We start from the raw sequence: 21,033 nt of genomic DNA, 5'->3' as shown, positions 1-21,033 counted from the left end.
GTCCACTTTGAATGCAGTGTGTTTTAAGATGATAAAAGTACTGATGATTTACATGGAGTCTGGTGGGTTTGGCGAAGACCTGTTAAGGCCCTGACACACCAGCCAGACGGGCCGACTGTCGGCAGAAAAGCCAGTCGGACTGATCAGTCGGGTCCCGAGGTCCAAAAAATGCCTCAGAACACACTGAGGCGACGCCGACTTGAGCGTACGCTCTGCGCGTGCGCGAAACGTAATACGTCTCCATAGCAGCAGGCGGCGCTGCTCTGTATTGTTTCCATTAACAGTCTGATTATTTACCAGAAAATGAAGACCGGCAGCTGATTGGACGAACGCGTCACGTGGTTCTTTTTTCTCCGGAAATTCACAGACAGACTGTCATGGCGGCTTGTTCAGAATACGATCTCATATTGTACTAAAATAGTTCACGGAAATGTGTTTCTGAAAACATTTTAAGCGAGAAATAGGCCATGCAGTTGCTGAATCTGTCTTCATTTCAGATTGACAAAGGTCAGTTTAAAAGATTTTCGTCAGATTTTGAGCGGCTCATCCGCTCCCCATTTCCGGGTGAGTCCCGACTGCCCTTTCCCCGACTGAACATGTTGGGTTGGCCCAAATGAATGCCGACGGCTCCTCGGACGGCCAACGGCACGGGACACACGGAACAGACTCGAGTCACGGACCTCGCGAGACGGCCCGACGCCCGATTATCGGGCTGGTGTGTCTTCTCTCTTAAAGAGCGAAGATTACAATAGATCTTATGAACAAATGCTTATTTTATAAATACGTCCTATCGTCATATGGTTGCTGAGAGAACAGATGACAGGAAGGAGAGAAAGATCAACTGAAGGTTTAATGACCAAACCTGCTCTGTGGAACCGAAGCTGAGGGTTGAAAATAGCGTCCAGTAGCTCCCGTTGTCACTCGTTCTCCTCTTTTGAACGACAAAGTTCCTCCTCGTACTCTGCTATCGTTCTTTCAAACAGACCAAATATCTCTTCAGCAGCCGCAGTTAGTCGCTGCTCCACCAACGCTCTCAGCATCTGGACTTTACACATTTTACCTGTTTCTCAACACAACAAAGAGACTCTGCTAACACACCTTTCTGCTAGACGCCATCTTGTTCAAAGTGTGAAGTTAGCAAAGGGGTAAGCCTCTCCTCGGACCGCGAACCTCCTATGGAGCCATTTTAATGCTACAAAACGATCACCCCCCGTTAGCATCCCATTGACTGCCATTCATTTTGGCGCCACTTTGACAGCGAATAACTTTACATCTGAAGCGTTTAAAGACTCCATTTGTCCATTGTTTATTTCTAAAGAAACACGACAATGTATAAAAGGCTTCATTACCTTGTACCTCACGTTATGGCTCCGTAGCAGACGTTTTTGTAAAAATATGCTAACGATTGTGTCATAACCACGCAACTTACTGTCGCATAGTAGAGGAATTACCGTATAGTACAGGAGAAGCGCGCAGGCAGTTTCGTCTCACATTAGCTGTTTAAGTGTAATTACTAATGTTAACTAGCATTTTAGTGATCAATAATTAGCCTGTGCCTATGTTATCTCCTTACATATACCTACGCTCTCCGTCTCTGCAAGATTGGGAATGATTGAGATTTCTCTTGGCACAGCTACCAGAAGACTTAGAACTTTCAGACACGTTGCTCACGGCACATTTACGTCGTCTCTCTCAGTTGGAGGCTGCGCAGTAACGCTCAGCGCTCACCGGAAAAGTGCTTCTAACGGCCTTCACTGGTCTCGGTCCAGAGCAACGGGATCTGTTGGTCCATTCTTATATACAGTCAGTGGAAGTTAGCCGCAGTAAGTAGGCTTGTTCGAGATGAGCCAGATCTGCGCAGAATCGATCACCGGCGATCGCCGCCCAATGCATGCTGGTTAGATTTGTGTCCGACTTGATCCCGACTTGCTCTGACGTCATGCACACGTGGGCAACGATAACCTCACGAGATCAAGGCGGCCGCAGTTTTTAGAGCCAGGCGCCGCAGTTGCTCTCCACCGACTGCAAGACCCAGGCGGACTAAGAGCATGCTGGGATGCCAGCCTCTCAGCTGATCTAACGGTAGAGATCCACCTGTCCGTGCGACGCTTCTGTCGCACCGCACTCCACTCTATTCCTATGGGTGACGTCAAGCGACTTCAACGTGCACGCAAAGCATTCCGGGAAGGCGGCATTTGAAAAAAATGCTGCACGTCCAAAAGCTGGCCGATGCCCATCTTTATGCAAATGAATCCGTTGAACAGGAAGCGACTATCCAGTAGAAGTAGATGAAAATCTTTTAAACTGACCTTTGTCAATCTGGAATGAAGACAGATTCACCAACTGTATGGCCTATTTCTCGCTTAAAATGTTTTCAGAAACATGTTTCGGTGAACTATTTTCGTAAAATACTAGATCATATTCTCAACGAGCCGCCATGACACTCTGTTGAAATTCTCGAGAAGCCAAACCCACGTCATGCGTTCGTCCAGTCAGCTGCCGGTCAAGGTCGTGGAGCCTCAACCATGGATGTATGACGTTGCGACACCACGCTTCAGTCGTGTCGGACAAATGGATCTGTACAGTAACAACTGATTGGTTCACAAACGACTCAACATGATAACGTTTTATATAAACTTTTTATTGATTTTGATTTGGAGGGATTTTAACTGCTATTTGTTTGATTTAAAGGCTTATTCTGTACAGAACACATGTTGTGTGGCTGATAGTGACGTTTAGAAGGCAGAGAAACTCAATCTGTTAAGATTACAGATCATCTACAGTGTGTTGTTAATTAAAATCAGCAACAGATCACATGTAGAGCATTTTAACAACTACTCTGTCATAACTAAAACAACTGGAGACTGTGTAGGAGCTGATATATGGGTCTGATAACATTTTATTAAATCGGAATCGGACCATAGTGTTTCTGTCACTTCCTGTTCAGCCTGAAGGCTGCTGGTATCGGCTGGAAACTGTCCGATGTGGTATATTGACAACCTATAACATTCTATACACTTTGACTTAAGAGTTGGTATAAGGAGGATGCATGAACTTTACTCTACATTTACTGAGAACATCTGGAAATTGTTAACATGAGCAGAGGTCCCCCCAAGACAGAAGATACCTTTTTTGGAGTTGTGCCAGATAACAGGCATTGATTGGTCAGTTATCCGTCGAATCATATACTCACACATATCACGTCCTATGTTGATACAATGCATAGGATATATACGTTGTTCACACAAAGAAAAGGCAGAACGACTTTTTGGAAGAATTTGGGTTGGTCGTTCTCCAAGCTCTCTGCAGGAGTTTGTAAAATTGATGCTGAATCTTTGCTTGTAATAAACCTTTTTATAATCAAGAACAGTGTCGGCGGATTCCTCTTCATACAGCATCACAGCATTACTATTTAAGACACCACACCGACTTGACAGCGGATTTTTGTCACGGCCCCGGCTGCTCCCACCTGCTCTCATCCACTTTACAGGCAAGGCGCAGTTCATCTCCAAGATGCCTAACCGTGCGTTCATGGATATCGGAAAAACGTTTTTCCGAGTGAAGACGCCATCATTCACGTCCCTTCCTGTGGGAATCAGAGGTGGGAAACTCGGGCCAGATTTTGCTAACCGAGTTTCCCAGTTGGTGACGCGCTGTTGACAACTGACGTTTGATGTAGGCGAATTTGGTTCACTGAACATATTTCAATGACAATAAACTTATTTATTGTGGACAAACGCCTCTGCTGAGAAACATACACAGACATAACATGTTTCAAATTATTCATAAATAGGCCTATGTATATATATATATATAAAAAAAAAACAAAACACACCACCTTATCCGTGACCTTTCCCGTTCGTTGTCCTGCAGATAACACAAACACCTGACGATGTGCTGTTTGTATGCTCCTGCTCTTGTGGCCTCCATGTTTTCACACACCTGATGCTCTAGGCTACGCCCAACAAGTTGGTGGCAGTCATGCAACAAGTTGTTATGCCAAACGCCAATATAACAGAAGAAGAAGAACACGCATCCCGACATGTGAACGCTGGTAGTCGGAAAAACAACGTAATCACGGGGGCGGCCCCTGTCATTCCGAGGAGGCATGAACGCGCCATAATACCATAGCTTCTGGTGCAGATCAGTTTCTGAGCTTCAAAATGAAAGTCCGCAAGTGTTTTAGGCTAATTTGAGAAAAAAAACACAGGAAGATAAATGATTAAAATAGACTTTTGAAGAAAGACAAATATTTAAATGCATTGTCAGAGAATCTCTGAAATAGTACATAAGTTGAAGTACAACATACATAACATTAAATTAAATATATTAGTGGTAGTGATTAGTGACTTCCGTGAATACACAAACAAAACGGAGGAGGTTTTCTTTCCAGGTGTGGTCCTTCTCACCCGGGGCTGAGTCAGCTAATAGAACTAGCTAATGGCTAACCACAGCTGATATTAAATCAATAAAATCCAGAAAAATTGATCTTTTAATATTTGAATTTTCACCATGGACGTAGAAGTAAAAAGTGCTTTAAAACAAACTTTTGGGGGCTCACTCAGTTCTTAATGTAAACATGAACCTGGTGCAATATAAAACATATGAGGGTTGCTTCTTGCTTGTATAATTTACAGCAGAAGTTCTCTGAAAATCTCTTCTCTATACAAGCTAAACTTTCCCTAACGTGATTGTAATCGAATCTGGACCTTGTGAAGTGAAATCAAATTGATTGAGAACATCATTGGCACCCCACACGTGCAATAACAGCTGTGAAAAAACAATAACTCAGAGTGCAATAACATTAAGCCCAGTGTCGCTGCGACTGAGCTGGTCGAGTCTCCAGAGGTACATTTCAACTGACAGTCATATTGGACTGGTACATGTGTCCAATATGACCTTTATATCCTGTCTACAGAACAGGACATGTTTTACTGGTTGGACAGTATAAAATAAATAAATAAAGAGCATGTCTATAGAACAGGACATGCACTACAGCAGGGGTCACCAACACGGTGTCCGCGGGCAGCAGGTAGCCCCCAAGGACCACATGAGTAGCCCTCAGGCCTGTTCTAAAAATTAAAATTGAATATTGACATTATCTGTTTCCCACCTTGTTAAGTCATTGTTGATAATTATTGTGAGAAATCATTAACGTAATCAGTGTCTTCACATAGATAACTATCATTAATCATTAATAATCATATATAACTAAAGGCAAACTGAGCAAATTTGTTATTTCAGAAGAGCGTATCAAACTGGTAGCCCTTCGTATGACTCGGTACCCATGAAGTAGCTCTCAGTTTCTAAAAGGTTGGTGACCCCTGGACTACAGTATAAAAAACAATGCAGTGCACATCTGTTGGCTTAAAGCCAAAGTAGTTCCAAGCTACCGAGGAGGAGGCATTATCCTACAGTCACATTAGTTACAAGTAGAGGTCGACCGATATGGTTTTTCTCTGACCGATGCCGATCTTTAGAAATCAGGGTCAGCCGCTGGCCGATTAATGCTGCCGATTTATTTTGGCCGATATTTGGCTGATATGTGCTTGTTTTTAAACCTCTATTTGAAAGATAAAATGTAACACTAATATACACAGACAAAAACATTTATTGAACACTTCACCAATCTACACTTGTATACTTCAATTAAAAATGTAATGTAAAAACATACTGTATATTGTATAAATAATGTATGAAAAATATATTAAATAAACGAAACAGGTAAGAAGAAAACCTTTGTCAAACTTTTAAATGAAAAAAATAAAGTTTAGTGCACTTAGCAGCATTTATTAAACTTCTGAGAATACAAATCTGCAAGCTTCACAGAAAGTGACATATTATTAATCTCAACACTATTTCCTCCTAACTCCTGTTGAATCACATAAGACTAGGGCTCTCTAAAGTCAGTTCTTGTTCACCTTGTTTGTTAGATCATTGTTCATTTGTTGAAGTGTTTTATCTGTGTTTTGGGGATCCTACTGTTACATGTCCTGTTGACCTCATTAGGATCTTATCTGAGCACATTTCTGTCATTCAAACAACTCTTAGTTGTAATTTAAAACTCATCCAGCCAATTTAATAAAATTAATGGTTTTATTCGTGCTCGAGTCCATAGATGCAGTTAATGGATAGCCTACAGGCACGGAGAACTGAAGGCTCTGTTAGCAACGATTAGCTCCGTTAGCGGCTAGCTCCGTTAGCGGTTAGCTCCAGTTAGCTCCGTTATAGGGGTGGATGAGACTGCCATGGACAGTAACAACCAGACTCTGATAAATGACATTCGGGGAGTTTCCACAGCGGTGTGGCCGCGGTGTTTTGTACGGTTTTATTAGTAGTTAATCCCAAGGCAAGAACACCAGCAACATGCTACTGCTAACGGTAGCGTCTGAGCCTGAAGTGACTGTGCGAGACACACGGCAAGACTTCACGAGGGGAGGGGCTGGAGGCAGCTGGTCTAGGCGCACTGTAAAAAATGTCGCCTATTCATGTTTTTAACACTAGGCTGCCCGCAGATGTGCCTGCTTATTAATCGGCTTGATATTGGCCGATGCCGATTATGTAAAAAAAATACCAAAAATCGGCCGGGCGATTAATCGGTCGACCTCTAGTTACAAGGGACCACTACCATTCATTTAGCGACTGCCAATCAGAGTGAAGGCAGCGTGAGGGCAGCGTGACATATGTCAGTGGCTCAAGTCGAAGAAAATAATTCAAGATGACGGACAACGCTTCAGGACATCGTATTTATGTATATATCTGATATGTTTGGCATTTAATCTCATATATTGTGTTACTTTTATCGAGAAATAAATACTTTTAAATCCAAAAACATCGTTCTTGTGACTTAACAATACCTCTGAAGTAACTTTTAAGACGTGGTTTAAGGTAGCACCGGAGAATTTCTGTTTACTGCTGCCAAGCAACCAGGGCTAGGCACGCCCAGGAGCGCCCACAAGCGAGTGCATGTCGCTCTCTTTTGTAGCTAATGTGACTGTAGGGTTACTTTGGCCTCTAAAGTTTCCTTTCAATCTGTTATTTTGTCATCTCCCAGAGCAACACTAATTTTCTTATTTTTGTGTTCTTTTTGCTCCACTCTTCGCTCTCTCTTTAGCTCCTTTTTTTTCTTTCGCTTCGTTTTATGGTTCTGCGGAGGCTCCACGCAGCTGATGTTTATACGTGCTCTGGTGTGTGCGTCGAGCCAGCATGTGGGTGTGTGTGGTAGAGCGAGGAAGAAGTGAGAGAGTGACGGCGATTTTCTTCGGATCGAGTAGTGACTCTAGAGTGTTAGTGAGAGAAACAAAGTGTCTCCCCTGTTCTTTCTGACCACGGTGGGAAATCTGGAGCAGGAAAAGTTAACCCTCTCCTTGATTTCATGTTGTTTATGGAGAAGGAGAACCAGGAAATGAGTCGGGGGAAATACAACGCTACCAAGTGATGTGTATTTTTCGAGAGGTGCATCAAAGAGTATAGACGTAACAAGAGGCGAAACTCAATGGAACGTTGTGCTGCAGCTTGCAAAGGCACATTCTATTGAGTGCAGCTCCGCCATCTTGGACTGAATGTAACACAACGTTCTATTGAGTTTCACCTCTTGTTGCTTCTATACTCTTTGGGTACATGTCGGGCGGGATGCAACGCAAACAAAATATCGCGTAATTATCGCGAGACTTTCGGTATAATATCGCGCAACGTGATATCGCGATAACGATATTGAGTCGATATATCGTGCACCCCTAGTTTCTATGTTACAAACTGTCAGCTGGTGGAAATGACTGAGTTTGTATGAGGCACCATCAGGGACATTATTCCCAAATTACCTTACACACGCACGGGTAAAATGCTCTCACACACACTACTGAGCTGCACATTTATCATATCCTGTGCAAAAAGAAAAGCAAACTATGTCGTACATAGATAAGAGGGCCTATGATTGACCCCAGTGGGACCCCACTCAAAATGTTTGCTTTGTGAAAAGAGAACTTTTGATTGTGTTTACGATTACTTAAGTACTCACATAACCATTGAATCACTGAACCTTGAAAGCCACAGGAACTTAGTTAAGTAAATTCATGATTAATTTTATCAATGCTGATTTAATTCCATAAATAAGTTGTAAAATAGCCCCAAAAATAATGTTGCTCGTATAAAATGTTGTTTTCTCTGTTCAGTTCAACTCCTTCCATTAGTCTCAGGATCAAGAGTCTCCAGTCTGGTCTTCAGTCTCTGGTTGTAAAAGTGGATGTGAGTTCCTGGCTGGTTCTGGTCCTCCACAGTCCTCTCCATCAGCTTCTGTTTCCATCTGACCAACACATTTGTGTGTTTTGACATGAGAACGCCAGGCAAATCTTTTGTTACAAACACTGCAGCTGAATCTTTTCTCTCCTGTGTGGACTACCATGTGTGACTGTAAATCTCCACTCTGTATAAAAGATTTCTTACAGACTGAGCAGCTGAAAGGTTTTTCTCCTGTGTGAGATATCATGTGTCTCTTCAGGGTTCCACTATCAGTGAAAGCTTTACCACACTCAGAGCAGCTAAAAGGCTTCTCTCCTGTGTGGATTCTCATGTGTTTTTGTAAAGTTCCATTCTGTGTAAAATATTTCTTACAGACTGAGCAGCTGAATAGTTTTTCTCCAGAATGAGTCATCATGTGGGTCTTCAGGGTTCCACGTTCAGTGAAAGCTCTACCACACTCAGAGCAGCTAAAAGGTTTTTCTCCTGTGTGGATTCTCATGTGTTTCTGTAAACTTCCTCTCTGTGTAAAAGATGTATTACAAACACTGCAGCTGAAAGGTTTTTCTCCTGTGTGAGTTATCATGTGATCTTCCAGATCTGACTTGCGGCCAAATTTCCTCTGACACTCAGAGCAGCTGAAAGGTTTTTCTCGTGTGTGGATTATCATGTGTCTCTTCAGATGTGATTTGAAGCCACATCTTTTCCCACACTCCGAGCAGCTGAATGTTTTCTTACGTCTTGAATCATGTTTAAGAGAGTTTAAAGCTGACTGAGGTTCTCTGGTCTCCTTCCAATCAGCACTGTCATCAGTCTCAGGTTCAGAAGAGTCTCCAGTCTGGTCTTCAGTCTCTGGTTGTAAAAGTGCATGTGGATGTGAGTTCCTGGCTGGTTCTGGTCCTCCACAGTCCTCTCCATCAGCTTCTGTTTCCATGTGCTGAGTTTGTCTTTGATGAATCTGTGAGGACTGAGCTTCCTCTTCATCATCTTCACTCTTCACAGGGACAGGAGTGAATGGGAACTTGGTGATATCAGCCTCATCCAGCCCTTGATGCTGCTCTCCTTCCTGACTGCTCCACAGTTCCTCCTGTTCCTCTTTAATGTGTGGGGGGGGGCTCTGGCTCCTGCTGATCCACACTGGAGCTACACTCCTGCAGCTCAGGGGGAACCTCTTCTTTAACCACTGACAGCTGCTGCACATCTGCAGGAAACAGGAAACAGAGAGAGAGAGATGTTAACACAGACACAGAGAGACAGAATCAACAGTACAGAGTGTCTTTTCAAATCTCTTTACGTGGTAAAAAAACCTGGTATTTCATGTTTCTGCATTCTAACTTTCAGCCCGAGTGCTGTAAAGACTGACAATTATACCTGAGGCTTATCTTATTTTTATTTCATTTTCTGGTCTGGTTTGAATCCTACTTAAAGGAGAACTCCGGGCAATTTTTACGTTAATCTTGATTGCTATAAATTGATGAGGTCTGGCGATTGCAAAAAATCGAACCTAACCCTAACCCTAGCAAACTGGAGATGCTGCAGCTAATGCCCATAGATCCCAGTTAGCTAAAACGGCAGTTTTGGAGGCATATTCTAAAGCGTGCCTTTGTACTTCTTAACAGACACAAAATGCAATTATAATGTCTGTGCAACATGAACAGGGCTCTTACGTGACAACAAGATGCGTTTTCAACTCAGACATCCTGCCGTTAGCTCGCCCTGCTAGCTGCCATCCGGGAGTGTTCTCTTAATACATCCATGGTTCAGCCAGGCTTCTGTGGTAATAATCACGCATCAGTTCCGTGTGTATTTGTAGCTCATCTATTGTGTGTGACATTGATCTGGCGTTGGTGAGTAGGAGTCTTGGCAGTGGCAATTTGTGTGGTAGTTTCCTTAGCCGGGCTAGCAGGCCCGACCGGCGTCCTTGCTTCTCCTTCCTCCCCACCTTCCTCGCCTGCCGCGGCTGACAACAATACAACGAGCGCCCGCTGGTCTGGCGGATGTCCTCCAGAGGAGCTACAAATGTACACGGAACTGATGCGTGATTATTACCACAGAAGCCTGGCTGAACACACTCCCTGACGGCAGCTAGCAGCTTGCAGCCAGCAGGACGAGCTAGCGGCAGGATGTCTAAGTTGAAAAAGCAAAACATGCAGTGGTCAATTTTGAGATTTTGGGCTAGTTTACTCCTTCAATATGTGTTCTTTCAAGCTGCTATAAAGAAAACGTTGAAAACATACATTAAGATGTTTATTTTATTACATTTTGTTTACTTACGGCAGTAAGTTTCTCCCGAATTTACCAAGAAGTTAGCATTCTAACGCGACATGCCGAGTTTCGCCTGTTTACTGAAGTCTGTCATGACCGGTATCGTTGTAAAGCTCTGAGTCTCCAGCACAACGCTATGTAACCCAAATATGGGCATTTCCTTTCTATCAGTAACCAATCATCAATGTCCAAAGGGGGGTTTAAAGCTAATGACGAAATCTCATTGGCTACTGCTGGTTTCTGTGAACGTGATTCGCTCGGGCGCATCACGTGGTGGGACCTCCGCGGGTCCTCCGAAAATGCCGCAAACACCGCAACTGTCAAGGAAAAGAAAGCAGCAATTGCGCTTTGCAAGATGTGAAAAGGAAAAGCAATCGGATGGATTAGCTGAAAAACCATCAGGAAGCAGCCCATCTGACCGTAAGCTGTCAATGGGAAACCGGGGGGGGTTTGATGACAGTGACACTGACTGTGCGACACAGCAGTGGCTGATAATGCATGTCGCACGTCTGAATGAATTAATAAGTGATCTGTTGTGCCCTAATTGTGCTGCATCGGATCTAGTTATTAACACTGATCCAGTGAACCATGGCTTTTGTAGCAGTCTACTTCTTGAGTGCAGTAATTGCAAAGGAGAGAGTGGGTATAGGCGAAGTGTCTACACATCCACACGGCTGCAAAGCGAGACGAGAGGTGATGTTGCTTTTGATGTGAATGTCCGCATGGTGCTTTTGGCCCATGAATTAGGGATGGGATATGCTGCACTGAGGAAGGTCAGCAAGGTGTTGGGGATCCCTTCCCTTCACCTGAAAACATACCAGAGGCATGACAAGAGAGTGACAGGTAGGCTATGGAAACAGGGATGGGACAGCTGATGTTGATTTTGGAGGTCTAATGACCTGTTACATTTTATCATAGTGTTGTTGTAACAGTGAACATATTTTCATGGATGGAACAAGGATGGATTTGTAACAGTAGAATAAAATGTCATCGCATTCATTGTGTTGTATTGGTCAGTTTTACTTTTGCAGTACAACTTTTGAGTTTTCAGTTCAGTGGCAAAAACAATTGAAATAATGGAACCTTATCAACTTATGGACATTGAAAAATATATATTTATTTTATCAATTAGAGAGAGAGAGATAAAGAGGGGACATCATGCATGCTTGTACACACACACACACACACACACACATACACACACAGACACACACTTCAAGCTTCAGTGGTGCAGTCGAGTCCACGCTCTTGTAGTCAGGTTGACACACCAACGCACACACACACCTGCACGCACAATTATGGATCTGTTGTAATAGTATAACATTATAGGATGGCCTTATTCTTTATAGTCATTTACGGTTTGCTTGTCCAATTTGCTGCTATGACTGCATGGTCTACTCCCTGGTCCTTGCCAAAAGAAATCAGGTTTTTGCCACTCAAGTGAAAATAAACAAAAAACAAAAAAGTAACAGTCCTTGACACAACATGCATTTTTATTTTAGTGGCGGAAATTGAGAGAGGATTGGAGTCCCTGCACAAGACAAGGGAGCAGATCAGGCAGGCCTATGCAGACGTTGATCCAGAGTTTGCAGAGTTGCTGAGGGAGGATGCTGATGCTGTAATTAACATTGGTGTCTCTTTTGATGGCACCTGGCAAAAAAGAAGCTTCACTTCCCATTATGGCATTGGTGTTTGTATTGACATTCTTACAGGACTGGTCATTGACTTTGAGGTCTTATCATCTTACTGTCATGCTTGTGTCCTAAAGCAAAGTGCCAAGAATGAGGGGAAGATTACTGTGGAGGAATTTGACAGCTGGAGGGAGATGCACACTGACTGTGCAAAGAATTTCACAGGGTCTAGTAAGGCAATGGAGCAGGAGGCAGCAAAGAGAATGTGGGCCAGATCAGTCAGTCGCCACCAGCTGCGGTATACTGAGATGCTATCAGATGGGGATAGCTCTGCTTTTAAGGAAGTACTGTCAGTGAACCCATACCCTGGGCATGAAATTGTAAAGTTGGAGTGTATAAACCATGCTCACAAGAGAATGGGCACAGTGCTCAGAAAATTTAGTGCCGAGCTGCAAAAACTGCAAAATTATTACAGGGGGGCAATTTTGAATAACCAGGGGTCACTGGATGCAATGAAAGCAGATATATGGGCAGGTCTTCTCCACTGCATGTCAAAAGATGAAACACCATTGCATACTAGGTGCCATCCATCTTGGTGTTGGTATCGGAGGGCAGAAGACAAAGATGAGACCCCCGAAAGCCACACACGACATGCTGCAAATTACCTATCCCACGAGGTGGGCCAGAAACTTCTCCCTATCTATCACCGCATGTCAAGCGACAGCTTGCTGCAAAGAATGCAGCATGGTGGCACACAAAATGCCAATGAGTGCCTCAATTCAGTGATATGGGCCCGCTGGCCCAAAACAGTTTTTGTAGGCAAGAACAGGGTTGAGGCAGCGGCAAGCATGGCCATCTCCTCTTTTAATGAGGGTGCCTCAGCTATGCTTAATGTGATGGCAAACCTATGGCTGGAGAGCACACTTGTTACAGTGAACACCATCAAGCAGGCAGACCTGCTCAGGGTGTCCAAAGCAAACGCCATTCAGTCTGCAAGTGCAAAACGCAAGCGAAAACTTGTGAGCACAGACAGGAAAGTGAAAAGGCACCAGCAAGAGATGTCAGAGGGACCTACATATGGTGCTGGAATGGACAATTAGAATTTAGAAAGCTGTGACAGCTACTGTTGGTCTTGTTCTGTGTCCATACAAGTTTTTCTGTCTAGCGTGGGTTTTGTCGGCAACTTTGTACACAATACGCTAATGTTAATTAATTGATTTACTGCACTTGTAGGCCTTATATGCCTGCCATGTTATTAAATAATCAGTTTTCATGAGCTTGAAATATTTTATATTATTATTACTAAGGGCCTGAGCATTTATTCTGTTTTTGAGCAATGTTTTCCAATAGAAATGTATTAAATTCCACTATTTAAATCTTTAAATGCCGTTTTCTCAAAATGAGTTTTTTGTCATTCTCCAGTAGAAACATCTCAGCCTATGTAGCACCTATGTACACCAAACCTTCCAGTTATACACTTGGTAGTATTCTGAAGATATTTACAGAGGGATTTGTTAATAAATCATTCCTGGCCTGATTTATGTGTCATTTTAAGCAAAAAAACATGGCGAAAATCGATTTTTTAGGGCTATGGACAGTATATTTTGATTTCCTAGGTAATGAAAGCAGATATCCTGAAATCCCTCTGTAATTTTGTTTTCATCTTGTGTGTAAACTAAATGAAAAAAGAATTTTGCACCTGGCTTTATCATATGTTCAGATCTATCTACCGGAAATATATGCAAAATCGCGCATATTTAATGAGAAAATGCCTAATTCGCATAATTAAACATAAACATTTCAAAAACTTGTAATACATTTTTTATATACTTGTGTAAGTAATCAACTGAGGAAGTTTCATGGAGATATCTATTATTTAAAAATTTTAGCCTATTCACCTGTAGTGTCTCGCCTTAAACGTGGCAAATTCCAACACTGAAAATGATTCAGCAACAATTTTAAGAAGACGGTTCCTCAAATTTAAGGATATGTTGATTTTGTTTGTCTTCAGTGACTGTAGACTAAATATATGTGGGTTATTGTTAGTAGTTAACAAGCTTTTGTTGTTAGTCCGAAGGAAGCGTAGCTCTAAGACGAAGCCCCTGGTTCACCACACTAGTGAAGTTTCTAAAGGCTGCTTTAGGCTGCACTCACATGTCCTGCATTGCTGCTTCGGAGTAGATTCAACACCAGGGCCGGTTCTACCCTGCTATATTAGGGTGGGCAGGTAGAAGAAATTGGTGGGCTGAATGCTTATTAGCTAAATGCAGGGTTTTCCTTGCTATTATACGGCTTAGGCGCAGCGCCTAACTGTTGTTGCGCACCGCCTACGCATATGAACGTAAAAACAATGGGACACACAAAGATGCCGTCCTCCTCTCCTACTCTTTCTTCAATGCCTAACGAATCTATCTCTATCTCTCCCTGACCCTGTCTTTCTGCTTGAGCAGCACCTTTAACTTTACTTATAGAGACCTGAAACATAACAACCGTGTTGTAATGCAGTGTTTAATATTTAACCACAAGAAATACAGCAAGTACAGCCCGGGATACTTGTTTGATAAAAATCAGTTCTTGTGCAAGTTTTAACAATCATGACAGAAAGAACTGACAGTGTTCTTGGCAGGAGTTTAAGGAAGAAGTTTGTATTTTTACAGTTTATCTTGAACACACACACACACACACACACACACACACACACACACACACACACACACACACACACAAGACAGATAGTAATCTTACAAGGAAGCTACGTGACGGAGGAGTGATCGGAATGAAAATACAAGCTGATAGAAAAAGATAGAGATGTTTCTATTGTTCAGCTTTAACGTCAGGAGACGCCAGCAGTCTGAACAGGATGAATGCTGCAGGACACACAGACAGACAGACAGACAGACAGACAGAGAGCAGAGTCATGAGCCTCTGACATGGACGATTACTGGGAGAGAAGGTGACTTTCATAAGCATGTTTAAGGCTTAAGCATGGAACGACTACCAAACAAAAACCTCAGTAGACAAAATATTTCATTAAAACTTGTGTATGACAAATATTGTATATGTCAAAATCGAAACTTTGTCTAGCTGTTTTGTCTAGGAAGTGATTAGCAAACTCTGAGTAGCAAACTCAGATTTATATGTATATTTTTTTAAATCACGCATGAAAATGTACATTAAAAAATTGTTGCATCGAGATGCATCGATAATCGGTTTAGAATTGAATCATTGGCCTCTGAATCGGAATTGAATCGAATCGTGAGGTGCCAGGAGATTCCCACCCCTAGAAATAAAATTGATTTTAATACTGGAGCAACTTCAGAGAGATTGTTGTTCCCATCAGTCATAGGGCGCAGATTCAAAAAGACTAAACTAACCTTTAACTTTACTTACAGAGACCTGAAACATAACAACCGTGTTGTAATGCAGTGTTTAATATTTAACCACAAGAAATACAGCAAGTACAGCCTGGGATACTTGTTTGATAAAAATCAGTTCTTGTGCAAGTTTTAACAACCGTGGGAAAGAGCGTGTTCACTTCTGTCGAAACCACAGCTGCAAAAGACTGATAGTGTTCTTGGCAGGAGTTTAAGGAAGAAGTTTGTATTTAAAAAAAAAAACAGCTTAACTTGAACACACATAGACAGACAGACAGACAGACACACACACACACAAGATAGATAGTAATCTTACAAGGAAGCTACGTGACGGAGGAGTGATCGGAATGAAAATATAAGCTGATACAAAAAGATAGAGACGTTTCTATTGTTCAGCTTTAACGTCAGGAGATGCCAGCAGTCTGAACAGGATGAATGCTGCAGGACACACACACACACACACTGACACTTACACTGACACACAAGCACACTTACAGACTTTGCTGTTATTTGATGTTTGTTATGTCAGTTAATGAGCTTTGCGTGCAGGATTAATAATGCCATAGGGAAGATTTCAGCTGTTTCTGTTGTTGTTTTTCCGCATGGATATTTTTAGATATTTCCAACATTTTTGGCTTTTTTCCCAACATTTTGTCTTTTTTAGCAATGGTCAGCTTTTTAAAGTTTTTGTCACTTATTTTGACGATGTTGCCTCTTTTACATTTGTTGTTTTCAACTTTTGACACTTTTCTCATTTTTTCTTTCGAGGTTTATTGACACATTATTGTTGTTTTTGAAGTCTTTTTTTTCTTCCGTTTAGTTTTGTTGCTCAAATATTTCCAGTTTTGTTGCAAAAGAGAGAAAGAGAAAGTAAAACGTGGTGTTCTTCACTGCTGCAGATGCTGTACCCTACCTGTTGGTTAACAAAGCTCAAAGTGATTACCAGCTTGCAGTTGAACTGTGAATCCAGGGAATTCTGCTGCTTTGCTGTTTATAGTTACATTTCCATTGTAATTGTTTTGGGGCTGTGGTGGCAGGGCTGCTTCTGACCCCAATTTCCACCAACGAATGAATGAATGCCCCTGAATGAATGAATCAATGAACTACAAAAACCCCTCAAACTCAAAACCCTTATCCCACTTAGGGTTGGGCGGTAATACGGTATACCACGAGGTCTAAAAATAGCAACGGTATCAGTTTCAATACCGTCATTAAAAAAAATGCAATGCACTTCTATAGGAGACAAGGATTAAATATTAAATTGTGGTGACCCACAGGTAAGACTGAAAGAGACATTCACCAAGGTACTGTAGCTTTAAGGGAGAGGTGTTATGATATACGAGTTCCGGGGCTGAATTATGTCAAACAACGACAGTGGTAAAAATGCTGTTGCTGCGGCGGCACTGGCCGCTGCTAGCGGCGCAGCTAATGTCTGTGCTATCTACGCGGCCACCATCAAGTTACCGGACTTTTGGCAGCACAACCCACGGCCGTGGTTTTAGCACATCGAGGCCCAGTTCCAGCTGAGAGGAATAACACTGGACGTTACAAAGTATTTCCACATGGTATCGGTCTTAGATGCCTCAACAACAGCCAGGGCTATGGCGCTGTTAGAGGCTCCTCCGGCTAACGGAAAGTACGACGCACTCAAAACATTCCTGTTGGAACTCTTTGAACTGTCGGAGCTGGAGAAAGCAGACCCACTGCCTGCTGTCCCTGAACGGCCTTGGCGACAGCAAGCCGTCCGAGTTAATGGAGAACTTCCAGCACCCGTGCGCTGGCTGTGGAGGCAGACAGGATTTTCCTCGCCAACCGGCAACAGTTTGTCCACGCGCTGCTGCCCCTCCAGCACACGTCTGCCCCGCTTGCACTCCACAAAATATAACTATGTGTGGTTGTCATCACGTGACATTGTGGAGGAGAAAGTAGTTTTTTGTAAGTTGTTGTTATGTTATTATTGTTTCAGTATTAGTGTTTGGTAGCCTATTCAGTTTCTGAATGGTGCACAAGCCAACTGTTTGGTGACGCCGTCTGAGCCTTACGTCATAATTTTTAATTAGTCACGGTAATACCGTCCTCTCCGGGAACCATCACCTTATCGTGGTGGAGAGGTTTGTGTGTCCCTATGAACCTGAGGGCTGTGTTGTCTGGAGCTTTGTGCTCCTGGTAGGGTCTCCCAAGGCAAAATGGTCTCAGGTGAGGGGCCAGACAAAGAATGGTTCAAAAACCCTATGAAAAAACGAGGTAGAGATAGAGTGACCCTGCGAGCGCCTGGTGGCCGGGTTTGCCACGGAGCCCGGCCGGGCACAGCCCGAAAAAGCTACGTGGCACCTCTCTCTCCAACCCATGGGCCCACCACCTGTGGGAGGAACCGCTTGGGTCGGGTGCGCTGCCACATGGGTGGCAGTGAAGGTCAGGGGCCTCGACGGACCAGACCCGGGCGGCAGAGGCTGGCTCTGGGGACGTGGAACGTCACCTCTCTGTGGGGGAAGGAGCCGGAACTTGTGGATCTGGTGGGGCTTACCGCTACGCACCATACTGGAACCATACTCCTAGATAGGGCTTGGACTCTTTTCTTCTCCGGAGTTGCCCAGGGCGTGAGGCGCCGGGCAGGTGTGGGGATACTCACAAGCCCCCGGCTGAGCGCCGCTACATTGGAGTTTACCCCGATGGATGAGAGGGTCGCCTCCCTACGCCTGCGGGTTGTGGGGGGGAAAACTCTGACTGTTTGTGCGTATGCACCAAACAAGAGCTCGGAGTATTCCGCCTTCTTGGAGACCTTGAATGGAGTCCTGTATGGGGCTCCACTGGGGGACTCCATAGTTCTGCTGGGGGACGTCAACGCACACGTGGGCAATGATGGAGATACATGGAGAGGCGTGATTGGGAGGAACGGCCTCCCTGATCTAAACCAGAGTGGTTGTTTGTTGTTGGACTTCTGTGCTAGTCATGGATTGTCTATAACAAACACCATGTTCGAACATAGGGATGCTTATAAGTGTACTTGGTACCAGAGCACCCTAGGCCAAAGATCAATGATCAATTTTATAATCGTTTCATCTGATCTGAGGCCGTATATTTTGGAAACTCGGGTGAAGAGAGGGGCGGAGCTGTCAACTGATCACCATCTGGTGGCGAGTTGGGTCAGGGGGTGGGGAATGACTCTGGACAGACCTGGTAAGCCCAAACGGGTAGTGCGGGTAAATTGGGAACGTCTGGCAGAGGCCCTTGTCTGACAGACTTTCAACTCACACCTCCGGCAGAGCTTTTCGTGCATCCCTGTGGAGGCTGGGGGCATTGAACCTGAGTGGACAATGTTCAAAGTTTCCATTGCTGAAGCTGCGGCGGGGAGCTGTGGTCTTAGGGTCTTAGGTGCCTCAAGGGGCGGTAACCCTCGAACGCCGTGGTGGACACCGGTGGTCAGGGAAGCCGTCTGACTGAAGAAGGAGTCTTTCCGGGATATGTTATCCCAGAGGACTCCGGAGGCAGTTGCAAGGTACCGAAGGGCCCCAAGGGCTGCAGCCTCTGCCGTGAAAGAGGCAAAGCAGCGGGTGTGGGAGAAGTTCGGAGAAGACATGGAGAAGGACTTTCGGTCGGCACCAAGGTGCTTCTGGAAAACCGTTCGCCACCTCAGGAGGGGGAAGCGGGGAACCATCCAAGCTGTGTACAGTAAGGATGGGACGCTGTTGACCTCAACTGAGGAGGTAATAGGGCGGTGGAAGGAGCACTTTGAGGAACTCCTAAATCCAGCTAATACGCCCTCTATGGTAAAGGCAGAGCGAGAGGATGATGGAGGATTGTCATCACTTTCCCTGGTGGAAGTCGCTGAGGTAGTTAAACAACTCCACAGTGGCAAAGCCCCAGGGATTGATGAGATCCGTCCAGAAATGCTTAAAGCTCTGGGTGTGGAGGGGTTGTCTTGGTTGACACGCCTCTTCAACATTGCGTGGAAGTCTGGGACGGTGCCTAAGGAGTGGCAGACCGTGGTGGTGGTTCCCCTGTTCAAAAAGGGGGACCAGAGGGTGTGTGCCAATTACAGGGGTATCACACTTCTCAGCCTCCCCGGTAAAGTCTACTCCAAGGTGCTGGAAAGGAGGGTTCGGCCGATAGTTGAACCTCGGGTTGAAGAGGAACAATGCGGATTCCGTCCTGGTCGTGGAACAACGGATCAGATCTTCACTCTCGCAAGGATCCTGGAGGGAGCCTGGGAGTATGCCCAACCGGTCTACATGTACTTTGTGGATCTGGAGAAGGCGTATGACCGGGTCCCCCGGGAGATACTGTGGGAGGTTCTGCGGGAGTATGGGGTGAGGGGGTCCCTTCACAGGGCCATCCAATCTCTGTATGACCAAAGCGAGAGCTGTGTCCGGGTTCTCGGCAGTAAGTCGGACTCGTTTCAGGTGAGGGTTGGCCTCCGCCAGGGCTGCGCTTTGTCACCAATCCTGTTTGTAGTATTTATGGACAGGATATAATGGCGTAGTCGGGGTGGGGAGGGGTGGGGAAAGGGAAAAAGGGTTTGGGGTCCCCTGCTGGAGCTGCTACCCCCGCGACCCGATACCGGATAAGCGGACGAAGATGGATGGATGGATGGACGGTAATACTGTATACCACGGTAAAATAGGGAGGAGGTTTGACGGTATCCAGATTTGGATACCACCCAACCCTAATCCCACTAATAGCCTTTAAAGTGCCCATATTATGAAAAAAAAAACACTTTTTCTGGGATTTGGGGTGTCTTTTGTGTCTCTGGTGCTTCCACACACATACAAACTTTGAAAAAAATCCATCCATGCTGTTTAGAGTGAGATACGGTTTCTGAATGTGTCCTGCCTTCAGTCTCTGGGTGAGCTGTTCAAAATCGGCACGGCTTTCTACGTCACAAGCCGAAACAAGCAGGCTAACCGCAACCATTAGCTCAAAAATATGGTGTTTTTTGAAAATTAAACCATGTAAACCTATTCTGGTACAACCTTAAAATACAATTAAAGCTGCAAGCAGCGATGGACGGGCCCTCGCTCCTCTGCGCGCGTCGGGGTTACCGGCGTTTGCCGCTCCTAGCGACCGTGTATTTGCGTGACACTCAGACACTGCAAATCGTCACCAATGAAAAGGGAACTCCCTGCTGAGTTCAATAATACCTCACACAAGACTCTACGTCATACAGTTCATGAGACAGGGGGCATGGCCAAAGTATAGGGGTCGGGCCAAACCTTTACCAATTAAAAAGAAAGTCTCTGCTGAGTTCATTGATACCTCACACAAGACTCTACCTTAAATGGATCACCATTTATGAAGTGGGGGCGTGGCTTAAGCATAGGGGGCGGGCCAAACCATCACCAATGAATAAGAAAGTCTCTGCTGAGTTCAACGACATCTCACACAAGACTCTACCTTAAACAGTTCAAATGTAATAAAAGGGGGTGTGGCCTGAGTAAGTGGGCGTGGTTAAAGTATAGGGGGCGGCTCAGTATCACATGTAGACCACACATTCTAAGTTTCATGTAAATCGGATGATGTTTGTCATATAA

General features: G+C 44.4%; 1 long non-coding RNA gene across 1 annotated transcript; it reads right to left on the bottom strand.

Moving 5' to 3' along the window:
• Positions 1 to 793: 793 nt before the first annotated feature.
• On the bottom strand, positions 794 to 20,577 carry LOC118496456. Its single transcript, XR_004899022.1, has 3 exons — positions 20,568 to 20,577; positions 10,316 to 10,320; positions 794 to 926 (listed from the first exon to the last, which is right to left on the bottom strand). It is a non-coding gene; the product is annotated as an uncharacterized LOC118496456 (long non-coding RNA).
• Positions 20,578 to 21,033: the final 456 nt, after the last annotated feature.

Source organism: Sander lucioperca, chromosome 12 (genome assembly GCF_008315115.2).
Source record: "Sander lucioperca isolate FBNREF2018 chromosome 12, SLUC_FBN_1.2, whole genome shotgun sequence".
Classification (NCBI taxonomy): domain Eukaryota; kingdom Metazoa; phylum Chordata; class Actinopteri; order Perciformes; family Percidae; genus Sander; species Sander lucioperca.
This window is presented reverse-complemented; position numbering and strand designations above follow the sequence as displayed.